Here is a 24,510-nt window from a genome sequence, read left to right as displayed (position 1 = left end):
AGTTTTTAATTGGGAACATGAGGATAGAGAATAAATGATTACACTTTCTTATTTTCTTTACAGTAAGATATGACCATATGACTAACTTTTGGACAGTGAGACATAAGTGGAAGTGTCATGTAGCAGCTGCCAGAATCCTTTCCTAAAATAATTTGTATTGTACATTCTTCTTTATCTTTCCTCTTTTCTGATTCATGAAATGTGGATGTAATAATTGGAATTGGAACAGTCATCATGAATAATGAGTTGGTTTCAAGATGGGAGTCTATGAATGATGAGGAAACAAGATAAGACAAACCTAGAATGTTGAGAACTGTGTAGAACAGAGCATTCCTACTAGCTTTGGACTGCCTATCTGAAACTTTTAAGAGACAGCTAAATTTCTATTATTTTTGCGCACTTTTGCTCTGATTCTCTGTTGCATTTATTGTGAATTAGGTGGAAGAATTAAGAATGTAACTCATTATTAAGTATACTCCTTACAGTATGTGAATTGCAGAGACATTAAATAACTTGCTTGATGTCATAGGGCTAGCGTGTAGTGAGATACAAAAAAGCACTTGGACCTCTAGCCTTCTAGTTTGTGACATCATGTACCTATATAACTTCCATAAACATTTGTGTCTTTGTTTGTGTGGCATAAAAAGGCTATCCTAGAAGGTGGTCATCTATTAGATGATACATTTTGAAGGTTTAAAGACCTAATAAATGTCCACTGCTTTCCTCACCAGAACCACCTCTGCCACATCTGTGAGAGCAGAGAAATATTACAGAAAACCTTTATCAGAATTCCAGTAAAGCACTTGGTAAATTTCCATGGGTATGGCATGGTTGTCGATAAGATAGAGAAATGTGTGTTAAGTGATAGAACAGCTTAATAAATGCATAGCTACCCCCAAAAGTGTTGTTTAATAAATGATTGCCACCTTGGAGGGAGGTGTCTTGTGACATGTTATAAGATTCTCTGTTGAGCCTTATAAATTTTCAACTGTGACTTGGATGAAGGAACATTTATCAAATTTGTCAGTGATGCAGTACTGGCAAGGGAAACTAATGTTTTAGGTGATCGAATCAAGGTTCAAGAGTTTTACCCAACAATCTTAACTTGCAATCCTAAATTAACAAGAATCTTAACAGATAAACCTTCAAATTCTAAATTTACAATATAAATATAAATTCCAGAAGTACAGGACTAGAACACTTGGATAAACAGAAGCTCAGTTTGAGTTTACCTTAAGGCTTAATGTGAGCCAATAGTATGAAGAACATGTTGATATAATTTTTTTGTTTCCAAAAACCTAGATTAGTGCTTCTCAAAATGTGTTCTGCAAACAATTGAGGTCAGAATTCTTTGGAATATTTCTTAAGTCTTTAGGTTTTGAGATTCTAGTCCAAATATACCAATATATGAGCAAAAGCACTCTAATAAGTGTCCCCAGTTTTTAGGGGGGAAGTGGGAGTTTAAATCTTGAAAATCATTTGTTTGGATGAGTCCTGCTTTTAGATATTCTCTTCAATCCAGGAAAATGAATTTTAAGAGAGATATTTGACCCTGAGACCATACAAAATCGATCTTCATTTAGCAAAGGATTAAGACACTTTGTTTTATAAGGAAATAAATGAGAAATTGAGACTATTTATACTGTGAAGTAGAAGACCAGCAAGGTTCATAGTAAGTCTTCAAATATTGGGAGGATTTTCATTTAGAAGTAGAAGGTAGAACCAAAATCATGGAGTAAAAACTACAGTGTCACATAAGGAAGAACTTTGACTTAATCAGATTAAATACATGCAAATTCAAGGCTATCATTTTCCTGAAATTATTTAGGCAGAAATTCAAAGACCATACTTCCAGTACTTCTCATTTTAGAAGGGTTTCATTAAATGATAGCTAGTGTTTCTCCCTTTTTGGAGAATCTCCATGCTTTCTTTTAGCTTTTTGTTTCTTCCAATCATTCATTGATAGATAACCCAGGATTTCTATGCTAATATTTAAAAACAAAACAAAACTATTATTTCTAGTTGGCAGATAAATTAATTCAAATTGACTTAAACAAACTGCAACCTTCTCAACTTACTCTAGAAAATGTTAGAAATCACTAAATCCAAAGTACATTTCCAATAAAAAACTAAATACATTGAGAATTTTTAAAATTAATGAAATCACTAAATTGATAATTTATTGATAAGAAGAATATGATATATGTCATATTTTCATGTGGAGTAGAATTATATTATTAAAATCATGGTCTATGTACAGTGAACATATTTTTTTGTGTATCCTTAAAACTATCCTAAAATCTCAATGACATGTAATCTATATCTAGATTTGGAGGAAAATGTTATGTTAGCATTATTCTTAAAGACTGTTCATAGATAGACCCATTGCTAATATGTTACAGACCATAGGCTGTTTAGCTCCACATGTAATGAAAATTAACACTGGGCCAAGCATATTTCGCAGAGAAGGGTTTTATTTCAGGGCTTATGCTCAAACACAAGGAAGATAGCAAAGGTGCAAGGATCCTCTGGCTGACTTCCTGACAAAGCACTTAGGAAGTTTTTATTACGCAAAGTATAGGAATTGACATCACAGGTAAGGTGCTCCAGCTGGGCTAGGGGGAGGATATGCTGGTCAGCATATCTGGTTGTGATGATGAATAATGGGCCACCTGGTTGTCTGGCTGATGGCAACAAGGTTGTAAATATGCAACGTGTATTTGCTATTTAGATTTCCTGAGGCCAGTTCCTGGAATTCTGTAAGCAAAAGGCATTGTTAAACATTATGGTTTAACCATGGTTTATCAGTGAGATAGTGGGGTGGGTTTTGTGATCAGTGGGAATGCACGTAAGAATGCTCTAGTAGGGGTGAGCTGAAGCCAAGCCCCATCCCTCCTCTGTCTCAAATACATTTGGTCAGCATTTGCAAAGGAATTCTACAGAGTGAGCATTAGTGCTGAGAACAGATACGGCGTGTTCAATTCCACAAGGGGTGAAATCATTGATTTGTGTAACCTCTTTCCTGTTAGTGTCTTCAGAACTGACTGAGCTAGCAAGAAATGCAGAATTTATCTCACTATATCTTCATATGATTTTATTTATTGTCCTTGGAATACGGTTAAAAATTAATTGAGCTCTAGGGTCAAATTTATATTAACATTATTGTAAAGATTGGTTTAGTTCTTAAAGTATTAAATTTTAATAAAACTCATAGGCTACTAATTTTTTACCCTCTTTATGGTGTAAGGGAGATTACATTTGTAGATAATAAATCCCAAAATGATTTAATACTATTTGCTGTCAATTTAATATATTAAGCATTCAGCAAACAGCTATAAAAATATTTTTTAATTGTCAATTAACTTCTATTGTGAACAGAACATGTACATTGCAAAAGTGTCTTAAAAATACAGATGCTTAGCTCCTGCATTCATACTGGTGGGGAAGTGGAAACATAAGAGCAAAATAAATTGCATAAGCATGAGTTAATATGTTGAAAACAGGTTGTTAAGGAGTAAGAAAGTGGTAATGATGATAAGTACTGGTATAGCTTTCGAATCAGAGTTCTCACTGTTTCTAATTTTGAAGAGTTAGAGGAAAACATACTCCAGAAACTTGAAATGAAGCAAATAAAATTAGGAAATTAAAGTATAAAAATTACCACAGAGGGATTAGAGCACAGATGTGCGAATATTTACTCATTGGAAACAGAATGACTTCCTCACCTGGAAGATTTGCTGTAACAGATTTATGTATTAACGTATCTAAAGAAAGATTCGATTGTATAGTTTCAGAGAAGTGCTGCTTGGCCTGAGAGACAGGAAAAGGGGGGTCTCAGAGGTAAACATGGCTGGTGTATATACAGAACCTCTCTGCAAGTGGAGGGGGATGGGTTCAACAGGACAGTCTCTTTAGAGGCAGGCACATGGATGTCTCAGGCCTGGAGTGGGGCATGTGGATTTTCTTAGCTTATAATTTTAAGCAATTTACTAACAATTTTTAAATTTGCATTTTATTATATGGACATATATATCCACGAGGGCACATACCTATATTCCTTAAAAAAAGCAGTTGCCTTTAACTTGCCTTCCTACCAGCCTGCCTTCAGCAAGTCCTCCCTCTGCACTCACCTTCATCACACTTTCTTAGCTGGTTCTTTTAGCATTAATATCCAAGTTAGTTTATATTGCTATTTCTTATTTACATCCTATTACGAATGATGTTGACTTAGTTCTACTACACCTAACCCTGATACAGGTAGTTAACTCTCCCATCCTCTGATACAGTTGTATTATAATTTTGTAGTTATCACTATTCAGTTCTTATGATATGAAGATGTAAAGAGATGAATGATCTAACAAAAATAACAACAAATTCTTCTTTGCCATTTACTCTGTGCAAGAGAGCAAGTTTATTTCCTTTCTTCCTCATTCCTATTTTTGGAGTTCAAAAATTTATTTCACACCCTCTTTCTAATTATTCAACTATTTTAATGCATCTTTCACAATTCACCTACCAAATATGTTTCCTTGTAGCCACTAAAAACAAACAAACAAACAAAAAACAAGTTCACTAATCAATTTTATCTTTTCTCGGATATCTCTCTTGGAGTCTTTCCTCCAGCTGTTCCAATCTGATTGTTGTCGGGTCCAGTAAGCAACATCATCCTGGCAGCTACATTTATCACCATCCCATGGATTCCCTTCAAGGCTCTTCTTGGTAGCAACCCTCTTATGGTGGGGAAGGGGAAAGATGGAGGGGAAATTTTTTTCTTTCTTGGCTGAATTCTTCACTTTGCCAGAGCAATTCTTCAAGTCACTTTCTGAGAAGTGATTTAAGAAATGAGTGTTTTATCTATTGATTATCTGAAAATATTTTTATCCTATTTTCAAACTTAAGAGCTTAATGATGCCTAGAATTCTAGGATGAAATTTAGTTTTTCTCTAAAGTTTGATGATGATGCTTCATTGACTTCCAATGTTGCCATTGAGAAGTCTGAGGCCATTCTGATTTCTGAAACTTGCAGCTTTTCCTCCCTCTTTCTCTCTCTCCCCCTTTCTCTCTTTCTTTTTAAACACAGTTTTCTTAAATTCCATCAAGTGCTTGATGTGTATCTTTCTTTATCTATTGTGCTGGACAGCAAATTATACCTCTACATCTGAAAGTTCAGTTATATTGGTTCTTTGATATTTTATTATTTATTTGATAGTTTCTTTCTCTTTGTTTCTTCTGTTTTTGTTTTTAATTCATATTGTTTTACTATTAAACCTCCTGCTAATCTTCTTATCCTTTCTTTCCTATTTTATATTTTAATCTATATTTCCTGTGGTAAAGATTTTTCATATTTACTATTATATTTCTAATTTCTTAAGTCTCTCTTTTGCTATCTGAATGTTTGTCTGTTAGTAGTCTTCCATGCTTTTTTTTCAGAGTGGCAACATCTTCAATTTTGTCCCTAGGATATTAAGTAAAGCCTTTGGAGTGTTCTTATCCTCTCTTCCCTCCCTAATTTCTCTGACTTTGTTTGTTTTGGTCTCTTTCACATCAAATGATTTTCTGAAATGACTACTGATTTTTTCTTATATGTTTATGTTTAAGACAAACACACAGAATGTTTGATTGGAAATGTCATGTTTGGGGGAAAAGAAAACTTGTTGTCAAGTAGGATTCATAGTACAGTAATGTGATAGTTAATTTCTGCCAGTCTTCGGCTATGACACTGATCTCCTGACTTCTGACTTTGACTTGGATTGAACCATAACTTTGGCTCTCTTCTGTCTGCATGTTACTGACTGAAGATCTTGGGACCTCTTAGCCTTCATAATCTTGTGAGTTAATTCCTTATATTCTCTCTCTTTCTCTATCTGTCATTTTATCACTAATGCAGGTGACCTAGTGGGACCCCCAAAATTCTGGGTAGATCCATATAACTCAAAGTTTGTACTTATTTTCTCTTGGAACAGTTATTCTTAATAATGAAATCATCTGTCTCTTACCTGGAAAATATACACCTGACTGCAAACATTTTCAAAAATGACTGAGGGAAACGGTTGGATGTGGTTGGTTTTCCATGTGGTACCTTCTGTTGTCACCTGTCCTAGGCCTCCATCCCTACCATCCACTCCTTTGTGATTAATGTCACCAAAAAGGGAATCCTGAAAACCAATAGGTACTTACATAAACTTTCAATTACCACATTTCTATCCTTACTGCTACGTCGGCTTTCAGAGTCTGAAGGCTTTCCAATTCATCTTACTTTTTCTGGGTTCTAAAGGAGATCAGCTTGTTTTTTTGGTGTCTGTGTCACTTGAGTTTCCACTTTATCAGAGCAGGCACATTAGTTACCATTTGTCTATTCGCATTACTTTTCTCAAGTTTTTTCTTTGCCTTTGTTAGTTTTGCCTCCTTTTTGCAACCTACTGGGTCTTGAAAAGTAGAAAGTGTAAATCAATCTTTAAAATCATGTATCAGAGGACATTCTAAATATTTTTATTTCAAGGATGGCAAAACTAATTCCCCAAAAATGCAAATTAAAGTAAAAACAAAAATGATGCACTTTTTAGATATGAAGTGAGAGCCATTGACATCGACTGCATTTGCCCTGGTGATGGTATAATCAGGATTTGGACAGAGCCAAATGTTAGTTTCTGCAATTATTCTATAACCATTGATGTTCAAAGAGCTGGTTAAAGTAAAGAGACTTTAATGATTTTTCTGATCATCCTTCATGTGAAAAGTAAACACATTCAAATAGAAACTAAGGAATGCTTCCTTTAAGTTTCCAAGCAGTTCTTTCTTTAAGGTAGAAAATACATTGTCTGAGGACACCAACGTAGTAGTTTCAGAAGTTATCCTCATCACTATAAACCAATTATTTCTGTATTTTATGATCAGTCTTAAGGAGTTTTTTATGTAAGTCTACACCTAAAAAGCAGATGCATTCTTGATGTGCTGACAAACCAAGTTTTGAGTAAGCAAAGTTTAAGGGCAGACTGTGAACCAACACAATTTCAGCGAGGTAAATGTGGTGCTGAGTCTTCCTGGGAGGCAGCCAGTTAGCACTCCCAGGCCAGCATACTCCCTAGCCTTGTCTGGTGGCCAATACTCATTTCTTTAAAGAACATCTTCAGCTGTAATTTTTTGAGAGCCAACTATGTGCTAGGAACTCTGTTAGATGCTTTATGTACATTGAATTTAATCTCACAAGTATTTTTTGTAGAAATTTTGTAGGCTAGAAATTGAAGTCTGCCAATTATTAACTAATAACTAGATTCATACTAAGATATGTGATCTAAAGCCCATGCTTTTTGTACTTGGAGAGTTATTCAAAATTATTTCTTATATGATAGGAATATAATAATAATTTAAAATTATTCAGTATTTTTATGTTACTAAGTAAACTTTTTTTGATAGTTTACGTAGAAGAAGATTAGTCTAGATCTTTACATTACTAGATTTATAATATGATTTTGAGGTTGAGAAAATGTTGAGTAGACTGTAGTGTTTGGAATTCATTCAATTTACCTACAAGGAATGTACTATCTTTGGTTTTTAATGAAATATATGTTTAATCACACAGTCCCATAGGGGTCTCTGATTCTGGCACATTTCCAATTGCTTCTTTTAGTAAGATATGGGAATCATTCTATATTTTGGAAAAAAAAAAAACTCTAAGATGGTCTCAAGCCTGGTCTGCCTAGTTAAATCAAGGAGTTGTTTCTTTTTGGGGGGATTGCTTTCTCATAATCTCTATGAAGAACTCTCTGCTTCTGTATCCCAAAATCTGCTTGGGATTTGCCATCTCTCCAGACACCATTTAAAGGAGCTTGATCTCATTCCCTTTTCTCAGGGATCATCAGGGTTTGTAAAATCACTGTGAGCACTTAGGCTCCCTCCAACTAAAATAAGTTTAACGTTGGCAATAAGAGATAAGTTACTCTTATTCAAAATTCTTTCCCTCCAAATTTGTCTACAATATACACTATTTATTTTCCTATATGGGACTACATTTGAAAGTAAAAGCTCAGAACAAAATGTATTTTTTGTCATGTGATACTGAATGCAGCAGAGACTGGCTGCTTTAATGGTGATAAAAAGAAAGTAGTATATAATGCTAGATAATTTTTAGTTAATATTTTAAAAATATTCCTGTTATCTCAGGAAGTAACAAAATTATTAGCAGTTCTTTTGTGGTAAGACTGTTTTCTCATATTTTTCTGTCATTGAAGAAAAATTGTTGCATTAAAACACTGTCAACCACAGGAAAAAATATTATTACTGTGGTAGAGCACTAATTTCCAAATTTACTTTTTATGGAGGAATGGGGAATGCACACTTACTGTAGGATTCTATAAAAGAGGTAGAGAAGAAATTATTGTTTCTTTCTTGTTGACAGTTATATATTTTAAGAAGGAAAGCATGTTGCATTAGATAAGATTCTTAAACATAAAACTGCTTCTGATTTATTAAATTCCATTGAAGTGGCTAATTGGTTCACCGAAGCCTTCTGTTCAATGAATTCTTCATTCTGGGTGGCCATAGATAATAAATTAATCATGTTTTACCCTTGTGTGGCTGCCAAAAATAATCCTTTCCATGACTAGGTGTATTTTTATCATCTTCTTAGACAATTGGGACCTATAGTAATCCTCTGATTCTCATCATTTTCCTGACAGCTTTTGGCAGAACATACAGGTTAGATTTACCAGGATGCACAACCTAAGAAGGAGTTAAAAGTGCAAAAAATTGGCCAGGTGTGGTGGTTCACACCTGTAATCCCAGCACTTTGGGAGGCCAAGGTGGGCAGATCATTGATGTCAGGAGATCAAGACCAGTCTGGTCAACATGGTGAAACCCCATCTCTACTGAAAATACAAAAATTAGCCGGGTATGGTGGTGCATGCCTGTAATCCCAGAGGCTGAGATGAGCTGAGATGACGCCACTGCACTCCAGCCTGGCGACAGAGTGAGACTCCGTCTCAAAAAAAATAAAAAAAAAAATGTGCAAGAAATTTATTGGGAATAGTGCCTGTGAAAGGTAAAAGGGAAAGAGATAGACTAGCAAAATCTTCAGACCATCATAAAGGTTTGATAGCTATGAAGAGTGAATGAAGAAAGAATAAGAAGTTAGAGTTTCAGGTTTAGTGTGGCTCTGAAAGTGTCTTGGAGACTTACAGGAAGCCCAAGCTCCAATATTGTCTATAGACAAGTCTCACGTTGGGCAAACATGGGCAAGCCCTAGCACACTTGCCATGCTTTATTGACTATTGGCTGAGAAGTGTGCAGCAAAAGAGAGTTTTTAGCCCAAATGTTCCAGTATGTCTCAGCTGGGTGCCTCAGTTGCAGCAGATTGGAAAGTACTTTCCTGGAAGAGTTATCCTGGTGGTGCACCTTCCTGGCTCCCATGCAGAACCTTCTGGGTCTCAATTGTTCATGAACCGATGACCTTAATTTCAAGTATCAGAAATGGACTTTAGTAGCCTTTTAAAAAAATTCTTATTTTTAATTTTTGTGGGTACATATGTTTATATATTTATGGGGTACATTAAGTTTTGATACAGGCATGCAATGTGCAATAATCGTATCATGGAAAATGGGGTATCCATCCCCTCAAGCATTTACCCCTTGTGTTACAAAAAGTCCAATCATACTCTTTTAGTTATTTAAAAATGTACAATTAAATTATTTTCATTATAGTCACCTTATTGTGCTGCAAAATATTAGGTATTGTTCATTCTTTCAAACTATATTTTTATACCCACAAACAACTTCCACCTACCCCTTCCCCAACCCCCACTACCCTTCCCAGCCTCTGGTAACCATCCTTCTACTGTCTATCTCTATGTGTTCAATTGTTTTGATTTTCACATCTTATAAGTAAGTGAGAACATGTGATGATGGTCTTTCTGTGCCCAGCTTATTTCAGTTAACACAATGACCTCCAGTTCCATTCATGTTGTTGCAAATGACAGGATCTCATCCTCGTTTGTGGATGAATAGTACTGCATTGTGTAGATGTACCACAATTTCTTTATCCGTTCTTCTGTTGATAAATACTTAGGTTGCTTCCAAATCTTGGCTATTGTGAACAGTGCTGCAGCAAACATGGGAGTGCAGATATATTTTCGATATACTGATTTCCTTTCTGTTGGGTATATACCCAACAGTGGGATTGCTGGATCATATGGTAGCGCTGTTATTAGTTTTTTGAATAATCATACTAACTTACATTCCCACCAACAATGTACAATAGTTCCTTTTTCTTCATATCCTCACCAGCATTTTTTACTGCCTGCCTTTTGGATGCAAGTCTTTTAACTGGGATGAAGTGATATCTCACTGTAATTTTAATTTGTGTTTCTGTGATGATTAATGATGTTGAGCACCTTTTCATATGCCTATTTGCCATTTGTATGTCTCCTTTGGGCAATGTCTATTCAAATCTTTTGTCCATTTTTAAATTGGAATATTATATTTTTTCCTATTGTTTGAGCTTCTTATATATTCTGTTTATTAATCCTTTGTCAGATGGGTAGTTTGCAAATATTTTCTTCCATTCTGTGGGTTGCATCTTCACTTTGTTGATTATTTTCTTTGCTGTGCAGAAGCATTTTAACTTGATGTGGTTCCATTTGTCCATTTTTGCTTTGGTTGCCTGTGCTTGTGGGGTATTACTAAAGAAATCTGTGTAGTCCAATGCCCTGGAGATTTTCCACAATTTTTTCCTAGCTTGAGGTCTTAGATTTAAGTCTTCAATCTATTTTGATTTTTTTTTTATATGGTGAGAGAGATGTCTCTAGTTTTATTTTGTACACATGGATACTCAGTTTTCCCAGCACAATTTATTGAAGAGACTTTTCTTTCCCTGATGTTTGTTTTTGGCACCTTTGTCGAAAATGAGTTGATTGTAGATGTATGGATTTTTTTTTTCTGTGTTCTGTATACTGTTCCACTGGTCTATGTGACTGTTTTTATGCCAGTATGATGCTGTTTTGGTTATTATGCCTCTGTAGTATAATTTGAAATGAGGTAATGTGATTTCTACAGGCTTGTTCTTTTTGCTTAGGATGGATTTGGCTATTCTGGGTCTTTTGTGGTTCTATATGAAGTTTAGAATTCTTTTTTCTATTTCTGTGAAAAATGTCATTGGTGTTTTGATATAAATTGCATTGAATCTGTAGATTTCTTTGTGTAGTATGGACATTTTAACAATATTTATTCTTCCGATCCATGAACATGGAATATCTTTCCATTTCTTTGGGTAATTTATATTCTTTTTATAAGTGTTTTATAGATTTCATTGTAGAGATCTTTCTCTTCTTTAAATTAATTTCTAAGTATTTATTTTTATTTGTGTTTATTGTAAATGGAAATACTTTTTAATTTCTTCTTCAGATTGTTCACTGTTCTGCAACTTTGCTAAGTTTATAAATTCTAATACTTTTCTTGTGGAGTCTTTAGGCTTTTCCAAATATAAGATTATATCATCTGCAAACAAGGATAATTCAACGTCTTCCTTTCTAATTTGGATGCATTTTATTTATTTATCTAGTCTGATTGCTCTACCTAGGACTTTCACTATTATGTCAAATAACAGTTTTGAAAGAGGATATCCTTTTCATGGTCTGGATTTTAGAGGAAAGATTTGTGGTTTTTCCCCATTCAGTATAATACTAGCCGTAAGTCTTTTGTATATGCTTTTTATTATGTTGAGCTATATTTCCTCTATTGCCAGTTTTTTATGGATTTTATCACAAAGAAATGTTAAATTTTAGCAAATGCTTTTTCAGGATCAATTGAAATGATCATACAGTTTTTGTCCTTCATTCTGTTGACATAATGCATAACCTGATTTATTTGCATATGTTGAAGCATCCTTGCATTTCTGGAATAAATTCCATTTGGGCATGATGAATAATCTTTGTAGTGTGATGTTGAATTCAGGTTGCTAGTATTATATTGAGGATTTTTGCATCATTATTTATCAGTGACATTGGCCTATAGTTTTCTGATTTTGATGTGTCTTTGGTTTTGGTATCTGGGTAATACTGGCCTTGTATAATAAGTTTGGAAGTATTTCCTCCTCCTCTATTTTTCAGAATAGCTTAGGTAGGATTGGTATTAGTTCTTTAAATGTTTGGTAGAATTCAGCAGTGGATCCATCAGCTTTTGGACTTTTCTTTACTGGGTAACTTTTTATTTCACCTTTGATCTTGTTACTTGTTATTGGTCTGCTCAGGTTTTGGATTTCTTCCATCTTGGTTGGTTATATGTGCCTAAAAATTTATCCATTTTCTCTAGAGTTTTCAATTTAGTGGCATATTGTCACTCATAGTAACGCTAATGACCCTTTGAATTTCGGTAGTATCAGTTGTAATTCTGCTTTGTCATCTCTGATTTTGTTTATGTGGGTCTTCTCCCCTTTTTTCTTCATTAGTCTGGCTAAAGATTTGTCAATTTTGTGTATCTCTTTTAAAAAAACAACTTTTTGTTGATCTTTTATAGTTTTCTGCATTTCAAATTTATTTATTTATGCTCTGATTTTAGTATTGTTTTTCTTCTACTAATTTGGGGTTTGGTTTGCTCTTGCTTTTCTAGTTCTTTAAGATGCATCAGTACGTTATTTGAAGCTTTTTTTTTTTTTTGATGTTAACACTTACAGCTGTAAAATTCCCTCTTAGTACTGCTTTTACCATATTCAATAGGTGTTGTATATTGTGTTTCCATTGTCATTTAAGTAATTTTTCTATTTCCTTCTTAATTTCTTCATTGACCCACTAGTCATCCAGGAGCATATTGTTTAATTTTCATGTGCTTATTAAAAATTTTACTCCATTATTTTCAGAGAAGATGCTTGATGTTATTTCAATTTTTTGAACATTATAAGACTTGTTTTGTGACCTAATGTGGTCTATTCTTCAGAATGATTCATTTGCTGAGAATAATATGTATTTTGCAGCCTTTGGATGAAATGTTCTATAAATATCTATTAGGTTCATTTCTTCTATGGTGCAGATTAAGTCTGATGTTTCTTTGTTGAATTTATGTTTGGGAGATCTCTCCAATACTGAAGCTAGGGTGTGGAAATCCCCAGCTATTATTATACTAAGATCTATCTCTCTCTTTAGCTCTAATAATATTTGCTTTATACATCTGAGTGTTCTAGTGTTGGGTGTATATACAGTTATAATCATTATGTCCTCTTGCTTGATTCCTTTTTTTTCACTATGTAATGATCTTCCTTGTCTCTTCTTACAGTTTCCATCTTACATATTTTTTCTTATATGAGTATAGCTATTCCTGCTCTTTTATGGTGTTCATTGTCATAGAATATCTTTTTCCAACCCTTTATTTTCAATGCATGTGTATCTTTTTAGGTGAATTGTTTTTCTTATAGGCAACAGATCAATTGGGTCTTTTTTATTCATTTATTCAGCCAGTCTTATGTCTTTGATTGGAGAATTTAGTTTGTTACACTCAGTGTTATGACTAAGTAGAAACTTACTCTTGCCATTTTATTTTATGGTCTTCTCTTCCTTCTTTCCTTTCTTCCTGTCTTCCTTTTAGTGAAAGATATTTTCTCTAGTGGTAAGACTCAATTTCTTCTTTTTTTATTTTTTGTGTATCTGTTGTACATTTTTCAAATTGTGGTTACCATAAAGCTTGCAAATATGATCTTATAACCTACTACTTTAACTGATGACAACACTGATTTCATAAACAAACATGCAAAATGAAAACTAATAAAATCTCTACACCTTAACTTCATCCTCTACTTTTTAACTTTTTGTTGTTTCTCTTTGTGTCTTATTGTACTATGTCTTGAAAAATTGTTATAGTTATTTTTATTGGTTCATCATTTAGTGTTTCTACTTAAAATAAGAGTAGTTTGCAAACCACAATTACAGCATTGTAATATTCTATGTTTTCCTGTGTGTTTACTATTACCAGTGAATTTTGTACTTTCAGATGATTTCTTCTTGCTCATTAACATTCTTTTCTTTCTCATTGAAAAACTCCTTTTAGCATTTTTTGTAGGACTGGTGTTGATGAAATCCCTAAGCATTTGCTTGTCTGGGAAGGCCTTTATTTCTCCTTTGTGCCAGAAGAACGTTTTTGCTGGATATACTATTTTAGGGTAAAAGTTTTTTCCTTCAGCACTTTAAATATGTCATTCCACTCTCTCCTGACCTGTAAGGTTTCCAATGAAAAATCTGCTGTCAGACTTATTGGGGCTTCATTTTATGCCATTTGTTTCTTTTCTCTTGCTGCTTTTAGGATCCTTTCTTTATCCTTGACCTTTGAGAGTCTGAGTATTAGATTCCTTATGGTAGTCTTCTTTGGGTTAAACCTACTTGGTGTTTTATAACCTTCTTGTACTTGAGTGCTGACATATTTTTCTAAATTTGGGAAGTTCTCTGATATTATTTGAATAAATTTTCTACCCCTCTCTGTTTCTCTACTTCCTCTTTTATGCCAGTAACTCTTAGATTTGCCCTTTGGAGGCTATTTTCTAGATCTTGTAGGCATGCTTTCTTACTTTTTTCTTTTGTATTCTCTGACAGTGCATTTTTAGATAGCCTGTCTTCAAGTTTACTAATTCTTTTTTCTCCTTGATCAGTTCTGCTATTAAGTGACTCTGATGTATTTGTCAGCATTTTTCAATTGCATTTTTCAACTCTAAAATTTATATTTGATTCTTTTTAATTATATCAATCTCTTTGTTACATATATCTGATAGAATTCTGAATTCCTTCTCTGTGTTATCTTAAATTTTTTTGTTACCTCAACACAGCTATTTTAAATTCTCTGTCTAAAATGTCACATATCTCTGTTTCTCTAGGACTGGTCCTTGGTCCTTTATTTAGTTCATTTGGGGAGATCATGTTTTCCTGGATGATCTTGATGCTTGTAGATATTCATCTGTTTCTGGGCCCTGATGAGCTAGGTATTTATTCTTTGCAGTCTAGGCTTTTTTTGTGCCAGTCCTTATTGAGAATGCTTTCCAGGTATTTGAAGGGACTTTGGCTTTAAGTCCAATATTGCTCTTGTTTTTGCAGACTCATACGGGATATTACTTTGATGGTCTTTAATAATATCTGGAAGAATTCTATGGACTACCAGACAGAAACTCTTGTTCTTTTCCTTTACTTTCTCCCAAGCAAATTGAGTCTCTCTGTCTGCACTGTGCTGTTTGGAACTGGGGATGTAGCAATGTAATTACCCATAGGGCCACCACCACTGGGAATGCACTATGTCCGACCTGAAGCTAGCACAACACTGGATCTTGCCTAAGGCCTGCTGTAACTACTACCTGGCTACTACTTATGTTCACTCTAGGCCCTAGGGCTCTATAATCAGCAGATGGCAAGGCCAGGTAGGTCTGTTCTCCTCCCTTCAGGGCAGTAAGGTCCCCCAGGCACTGGGCACATCCAGAGATGCTTTCTGCAATGCAGGAATTGGTGCCAAAATCCTTATAAATTTGCCTGATATTCTATTCTCTTGTGGCTAAGCTGGCACTCAAACCACAATATAAACTCCATCTTGCTCTTTCCTATCCATAGGCGGAAGAGCCTTTCCCTCCGGGCACCACCACCATGGGCTTACAGGGGGGGTTCTGCCAGGTCACTGGCAATGTTCACTTAAAGCCCAAGGGCCTTTCAGTCAGCTTGTGATGAATCCTGCCACTCCTGGGACTCATGGTTCATGGCAGTGGGCTCCCCTCTGGCCCAGGGCAAGTCCAGAAATGCTGTACAACAGCCTAGGTCTGGATTCAGGGACCCCAGGAGCTGGCTAGTTACTCTACCCCATCGTGGCTGAGCTGATACTTAAGGGTGCAAGACAGAGTCCCCATTACTTTCCCCTCTGCATTTTTCAAACAGAAGGAGTCTTTCCTCATAGCCATCACAACTGGGAGTGTGCTGGGTCACATCTGTAGTAAGCATGCCTCAGAGCCGTAGGCCCATAGCTTACTATGTGGGTATTGCTGCTGGTTATTCAGGGCCAAGAGCTCCTTTGTAAACAGATGATGAATCCTTCTAGGACTGGGTGCTTAGTTCAAGGCAGTGAGTTCCCCTTTGTCCCAGGGTATGTCTAGAAATGCCTGAAGTGATGGCCTGGAATGGTGGCCTCACATCTTTCCCAGTGCTATATTCTACTGTGGCTGAGCTGGTATCCAAGATGCAAGACAAAGTCCTCTTTACTCTTCACTGTCCACCCCTTGAACAGAAGGAAGGAACAATTTTTGTTGCTGTAAGCTGCACTGCCTGGGGTTGTGGGAGGGATGGAGTAAGTACTTCTTTAGCCACCCTGGCTGGTGTCTCCCTAGGCCTCTTGCCACCCTCATCCTCTTGCTCTGAGTCCAGCCCAGCACTAGGAGCTGCCTAGGAATTGCAGTCCTTGTGTCCTAGACTTCCTTTAAAGTTTACCTAGGACCCCAGAGCACTTTAGTCCATAGCGGCAAGCCTTGCCAAGAAACTTGAATAGTGACTGATAAATGGGTGGTTCCCCTTTACCTAGGTCTGGTCCAAATGTTTCTCCATGTATAGGCACTGGCTGAACCCAGCATGGCTTTACTCTTTATTATGCCAGGGCAGCACTGAGTTCAATGTAATGTCCCCCAGTCACTATGCTCTTCCTCCTCCAAATGCATAGACTCTCCACTCCATGTGGTCACTGCAAATGAATAAGAGAGGGGTGACATCTATGATTCAAGATGGTCTGCCCTGTCCTCTTCAATGCCTCCTTCCACGATAAGAAGTTAAAACCAGGTACTGCGATTACTTACCTGATTTTTGGTTCCTGAAATGATGGTTTTTTTGTGTGCAGATCGTTGTTAAAATTTAGTGTTTTTATTGGGGTTATGAGTGGTGTAGGCTTCCTTTCCACCATCTTGCTCCAATAATTTCTGTAGTAAGCTTTTTTAAAAGAAACTTATTGAAAAGTTATCAGGTTATCGCAGAACTGCTTAAAGATTGGGAGGACAGGTTCAGAAAATGAATTAGAAAATAGAGAAGTTGGGCAGTTGGTATTTCAATCACAGACTTGATTAGGAAGGAAAAAGAAGCCATTGATATGGAAGCAATGGAGGTTTTAGCCAGAACCTTTTTGCATATGCCCCAAAAGCTGGATGCTCTGGTCAGAAACCATTTAGCAAAACAGAGCTTATATGAGAAAGTTCAAAAACAGGTCCTTCTATTTCCATACAAGTAACTTATTACAAAGGTGTTAGAAGAGGATGAAAGCCACCCAGGGTTTCAGTGAGATAATCAGGAATTAGTCATTACCACTTTTAAGGCAGAAGGGGAAGATGAAGTGGCTACTGGAGAACTAGGGCTTCCTGGCAGGAACTGACACAACAGCGATCAATCTACTGCTGTGGATTCCATAGGAAGTGGAGAAAGGGAGGGGGACAAATTCCCTGTTTTTTCCTTTCCTCCTGCCTGCCAATCCTCCTCCAGGGCTTCCTGACCCTAACTGAAGCCTGTTGTTAGGGGATCCTAGAAAGCATAATTTTAAAGGACCAGGGAAGGGAACACAACTAGGAGCAAATGAATAAAAACCTGGCGCTTAGAGTGATGCTCTCTCTCTAGGTATGGTATTTATAATCCCAGCAGATAAGCAGTGGAGTGGCAAAAGACAGCCACACTAACTTTCTGATTGAGTCATTTTGAACACCCTAATATTAATGGCTTCCTCTGTGGTGAAGTTCTTAGTAAATGTTCATGTGGCACATAATCATTCCTACAGTTTGAACCTATTCCTGAGTTGTACATCTTTTAATATCTTCTCTAAAGCTTCTAGCTCCTCCCAAATTCCAGAAAAATCCAGAAAGTCCATAAGACATCAACTAGAAATTAGCGTATATTTTTAACTTTAGAGTATCTCTTCATCGTATAAAAGAGACAGCAAGAAATGCTAGTAAAACTTTATCCTAGTGTGAAAATATCATTTTTTGTCTGCCCTTTTCTACTCTACTGATTTCTACAGTTTCACATCTGGAATAGCAGCTGCAATCAGAAACCCCACCTAATTAAGCTTACAATAATCCAGTCATTCTCAAAGACCCATCTGTCTTTGAAACTGGTCAAATCAGAGAGTTAAATGGGCTGTTATATAAATCATTACTCTGCATCTTCAGAGTCTTTCATGGTGGTACTTATCTCTGACTTCTCTAGTGATATAGTATTGCTTCTTATTTATAGTTTTCTTAGAGAAGATAAACTATAGTAGCTTGGCTCCTCCTTTTATAACTTTTACCCAAGATTCTGCCAACTGCTTATATTATTTTCAGAAACCATACACTCTAGAAGTGGAGATGCCAAAAACAGACCAAAATTGCAGTTTTATTTAAGCCTCCATGACTTCTTACTTATTTGCTAGGAAATAGTATCAAGTCAGAGCCAGTTCCCAGTAGTAAATTTGACAAGTTCTTCTGGGGAAGGCCAGGAGGTATATTCTTAGTATTTATTTGTGATTTCATTATAGGATCTTTCCTCATAAGTGTCTGACATCCTCTTAATTCAAGGATATCAGGTCTGCTAAGGAATTTAGTTCCGGAGCATTATTGAGAAGTTATGACTCTCCACTGTAGTGAATCACTTCAGAATTCTGCACATCCAATTTGGATTTTTTTTTAGCTATATAAATATAATATATAAAGCTGTATAAATACAGTATGATCCTTCCTAGTACACATTCTATATCAATGCTGTTGTCAAAGTGCTTGCTATAAAGATCACTAGAGGTTAAAGGATGGTAATAATTGTGATGTTCTGCTGCCTGAAGTGGTTATTCATACAAATCTGCTCCTGGTATTTATGTCACTCTTTTGATTATCCTACCTAGTAACTTTCTGGCCACCAAAATCAGGGAGTCCATTTCACCTGCAGCATTGATGCATCTCTAACACTCTAGCCGAATGAAATAATGTATTCATTTAAATAATTTCAAAGCTACTGGTGCTCTCAGCAACAACGCATTTCTCAAGGTCTATCTTGAGACAGGCATGTCTTCTGGGAAATAGGAGGTGGGTGGTTGATCCACAACTGGCAAATCCACTCGAATATTCGTGCGTCACAGAATAATTAGATGCCTTCCTCTATATTATATCAAGTTTTTTTTCTGGCATCACAACTCTATTTGGCAAAGGCCATGCTTTGGTAAAAATTTCAGTTACCCAACGGAGAAAGCCAATAAAACCATTCTCAAGTGTTCAGGGTCACACATTGATCCTGAGATCTGTAGTAAGTGCACACATATTAAAATTATAGCCTCATCCAACATTATTCTCCCCTATTTCTAGTGCCCTTAAATTAATTTTCCTTCTGGTTACTCAAATCTTTGCTAATATAAATTAGCAAAGGTAATAAAAAAATTAGCATATGCCTCTTAGCTTTCCTGGGCTGGCATTTTAACTTCCTTCTTACCATTTGGAAGCAGGCTATGACATGACTCTGGCTACGGATCTGGAGATAATGGGTAGGGCAAGGATGGAGTATGGAGAGAATTGGCTTCCTTTTTTATTATGACAGTGTCTTCTTCATGAAAGAATACATTTAAAACAAATGAGAAACAAGACAATTATGGCCAGTTCTGTTTGCGGGCTCAGGGTGTGCTGAATTTTCTGAATCTCCCACAAAATGTCTATCCCAGTTCTGGATTCCTTTTTCCTTGTCAGTGCCGTAGTCTTCATTTAACAATCCTCAAGCAGCTGTGAATTCACCTGATATCAAACTTTGTTAATACCCAGGGTAAAACTGCGTGTGCTGTTTGAGATGTCTCTGTCTTGTGTTACTGAAACTTGGCAGTTATTTTAATATTGTTATAGTCTCAATGCTTCTTCCTATACCTTGAGCCAAAATGATAGATATTTTGAAGACTTTCCCTTGTCATTCTCTTTTCTGAAGATATTTAGTGCTGTAAAGGCAGCCACCCCATCTCACAGTTTTTGACTTTTTAATGCACTTTATGTTTCAAAAGTGCTAATAAAGACCCTAAAAGTTTGCCTTCATTACAAGGAGGATAATAGACTGTTTTGTCAGGGTACAAAAAATAGGGGGTGCCAGATTCACCCACTACTGAATTTTCAGTCTTCAGGCCATATTATATAAAACTCAGGACCTTGATAATGTTATTTAAGGAAGTTAAACAAGCAAATAAATCAATTTTAAATGTTGATTCATAATATAATTTCAAAAGAGATTTATTTAATATTGATAGGTCAAAAGAGGAAATTGTTAAAAATTGACTTTAGTATATCATTTAAGAGAGAGGAAGATTTTCAGACTATGGCAATTATCCTATTGTCCAGGAAAGTCAGATTCGTTATTGTCACTGTGAGTACTAAAAAAAATAAAAAAACACTTATTTACTAATTCAAAATAACGATCAACTCCCATAGTTTGTGCTCTCACCACTATTGATGTTTAAATCCATATGAATGAGTGGTTCATCTTTATGCTTGTCATGAAATGTGAGAAAATAAGTTACCAGTAAAACATACATAACATTTAACAAAGATTTAGAAACTGGAAGAAACACAGTATGTTGTGTTACTTTATTCCATAACTGCTGTCGAATGAAATTTAATTAAACTTTAGAGAAGGATGAGTATCTGGAAATGTCGGCAACATTATCAGCATATGAGTTTATACAATCTAAAGTGAAAAGCATTCTCTTATACTACTTGCATTTGAAATTGTACGTGTTTTTAAATTGCAAGTGTGGTAGGTATTGCAAATTGCTTTCCTCCTCCTTCATTCCATCAACATTCTGGTAATCTTCCCAATGCAAATATTGAAAAACTAAAAAATTACATTTACAATACTCCTTTATAGCTAAGGTTCTTGATGTTAATTGATTTCCACCAGAAAGGTCCACTCATATGAAATTTGAAAAATCTAAGTGAGAATGATACCATCTTTTGTCCTTTTACTGTTTTCTGTGGGTAGGCAAGGTCCTGGAGATGTGAAATTTTTCTGCAGAAGTATTCCAGCTTCTTTTCTGCAGCTTCCTCACTGTAGACAGGCAGTTATCATGTACCTGCGTCCAAGCACCATCTTTGTGTGTCAGGAGACATTTGTGGTAGTGATGGCTTCTTGACTCTCTGGCTTTCTACTGTCTGGAATGTAACTATGGCAGTATGATCATCATCTCAATGGCTTTTGTGGTAGCTTCAGTGAGAGTAGCTTTCTTGGCAGGCCAGTTCTTAGGGTTTGGGTGTCATTCCTTAAGTACCAGACTAGCATGAGTTTCTCCAATTCTTCCAGGGATTTTGGTATCATTTCGTATTTCCCTTTATGAAATCTCTTTGTAAATAAATACAGAGTGCTTTAGTGTTTTCTACTTTTTGCCTAGAATTTTGAGTGGTGAAACATTTTAAAATAATTTACCAGTTCATTTGTCTCCCCAAAATAAATGATAGAATCCAATAAAATGTAGGGAGGATGTCATTTGAATATGAACGCATGTTTGAGAGGTAGGTCATCAGATCTCCTTTCCCAGAAGAGTTTAGTTTAGCTCATCTATGACTTCCTTAGATATGTATGACACAGGAAAGATGTAGAACAGAACAAACTGCAAGTCTTACTCAAGTGATTAGTCGGGGGAATCACCATCTTCTTTATGACCTTCAATCCTAACTCCTGAAAGCTAATTTTTCACTAATACATTCATATCTCTGCTGCTATTACACCTTGACTTGAAATCCGGACAACAAGAAATCTAATATGTAATGCTAGAATTGCTTTAGATTCCCAAAGAGATGTGAAAATCAGATATGGGAAAACATATCCATCTGTCTGGTTTTCTAATTAGACTTCTTTATATCCATTATCAAATGCTTTATTTGGTTTACTTCACTCCACTCAAAATAAGTGGGTATCTACTTCTCAGAGATGACTAGACTTTCACGTAGTGATAAAGCCAAAATATTGTGATGGCTTTCCTGTATATTTGTCTTCTATTCATATGCATTAATGTTTATGAAGGTGGTAATTAGTGAACTATTTACTTTGCAGAAATATCTTCCTAGTAATCAGGAGTTCACATTTTACAATTATTACTAGATTCTTCAGTAACAAACAGAAAGCATTTGGAGCCATCAAATATGTGCCATTTAATGAAATGAAAATGCTGGCTTGCCAGAATATTATATATGATGACATACTGCTAGAAGGAAGTCCATTTTGCTAAGAATGAATAAACACTGGTGTGAAATAAATCTGTTTCAGATTTCAAATGCAGTTGTTTACAATATTGTACCTAAGGGTGAAAAACAAATAAGGTAAATGAATTTGTATATGCACTCTATGATTTTCCAGTGGTGTTATAATTAAGACTATAAAACATTGCCTTTAGCAAACAGCTATTGTGGGAATTCTTTCATGCAACCTTATGCAAGGCAGCCACATTTTGTTTGTCTTGCTTTCCTCTGACAACAATTGCAACCGTCTTCTGAGAGAAGGGGAAATGTAATTTTATATAAAATTGTTTACAAAAACCCAAGTGCTATCAGGATTAGCTCATCCTGATTTGCGTCTGAGAAATAGAGACCCTTTGTGCGTCAAAAAATAAATTTTTTCATAGACCAGAGAAAACCCATTTCCATGTTTTGAATGGAACCACCAAGGCTCTGATGGTCACTGGTCAGGGTCTCAGGATATTGTAAATTATATACAGAATTGCACACATTCTAAGATACGTGAGTGAGCTTAGTTGAATCTCTACGTTGTCAATATATCTGTCAATTCTTTTGTACACTATCCTGGACGTGACTATATTCACTTCATTTTAGTTTAAAGGTTGGACTGCACCCACATCATATTCCAACATCAGTGCCCTACTTGTAACACTTGATATGGTAGCCACAGGCTACTTTCCAAAGCTATCTATGTATTCCCTACCAAATCCGTTTTCTCCTGCCCAACTGACTGTTCCTTATAGTTTCTTCCATTGTCCCTTCCTCTTCTTTCTATTATCTGTCAGCAGTTCATAGTGCTCATAACTTTTGCCTTTTCTTCATTCACACTCATTGTTTGGATAATTTTATGTAGTCCCATGGCCATAAATACCATGTCTATGCTTATGATCACCAAATTAATATCACCAAACTAGACTCTCCCTTGTTTACAGACTTCTATGTTAAATTACCTACTTATTATGGACACTTACATTTAAACATGTTAATAAAAGAACTCCTGATTTGTGTCTCCAAATGTGCCCCCTTTCCCTGAGGTCTTCACCACCTTTTCATAAGAACACAATTCTAGGATAGTGTATGTTCTTTTTCCTTTACAAGTCCTCCAGTGTATTTCAAAACATATCCAGAATTTAATCTCTTTTTACTGGGTCTATCAATGCTGCTCTGTTCAAGTCACCATCAAGGCCACTTGGGTCACTGTAATACCTCCAACTGATCTCACTGCTTTCACTCCTCCTCTTCCTGTCCCCATCACACTTAGCCTCAAATCTATACTACATATAGGTTTAAAACATTTATCAAATCAACTGAAATATGAGTCCTTCTAATAGCTTTCACAGCATTTAGAATAATTCAAAGTCTTCTCTATGGCCTAAAAGACCCTCTGTGATCTGGCCTATGACTATCTGCGTTACATGACGGCCTTTGAATTTTCTCAGCTCACTCAATTCTAGCCCCACTGAGTGCTTCACTCTTTCTTGAACACTAATTCTGGAGTCTTTACAGTTGCTTTTCTTCTCCAGTGTTATTCAACATCCCTAGTTATTCAACCTAAAATGCAACAGAAAACATGCTTTCTTTTTGTTCATGTCACTGAGAAATTCCTCTTCAGGAGTACACTTTTATTTTATATTTTGCTTTCATTATGTGAATTTGCTTACTTGTCTCTCCCTTTCCTCAAATAGAATATAGGTTCTGTAAGCACATACTCCTTTTCCTTGTTTACCACTGTGTCTACAGTGTCTATTCCCCACAGCCTGGTGAATAGTAGATACTCAAGCACTATTTATTAAATAAAAGTATAAATACAATTTATTTTTTCTTTCTACTCTAGGCCAGCCTCTCCTGAATATACTGACACCAATGCCAACTCAATTCCCTCTTGACACACATTGTTCATATAGCTTATTTATTTAAGTATATCCCACTCTCAACTAGAAAATCATGAGAGTTTTTCTTTGTCCTCTACTATCAATTTCAGCTGACTTTATATCTGACATTCCTTTAAAAGTGTCTGGTATTTAACTCTCTCCAAGTGCAAATATACCTAGTAAATGGCTGAGTCCCTTCAGGTAAATGTCTAGGGAAGATTTATCACATATATTTCTGATACAGCCTGGGTCTTTGAACTGGCTTAGATACGATAATGAGTAAGAGCCAGTTTTTCTTTGAGACAGTAGATGTTAAATTTCTCCTTGCAGGGCTTAAACTTTTTGGTTTTATTAATTTATTTTCTTTTTTTTAGTGTAAGCCAATCCACAACCTAGTTTGCTGTCTCTGGCTATTGATTCCTTTGGTACAAGGTATTC

Source organism: Pongo pygmaeus, chromosome 3 (assembly GCF_028885625.2).
Source record: "Pongo pygmaeus isolate AG05252 chromosome 3, NHGRI_mPonPyg2-v2.0_pri, whole genome shotgun sequence".
Lineage (NCBI taxonomy): Eukaryota > Metazoa > Chordata > Mammalia > Primates > Hominidae > Pongo > Pongo pygmaeus.
The sequence above is the reverse complement of the archived record's forward strand: the minus strand, read 5'-3'. Positions refer to the sequence as shown.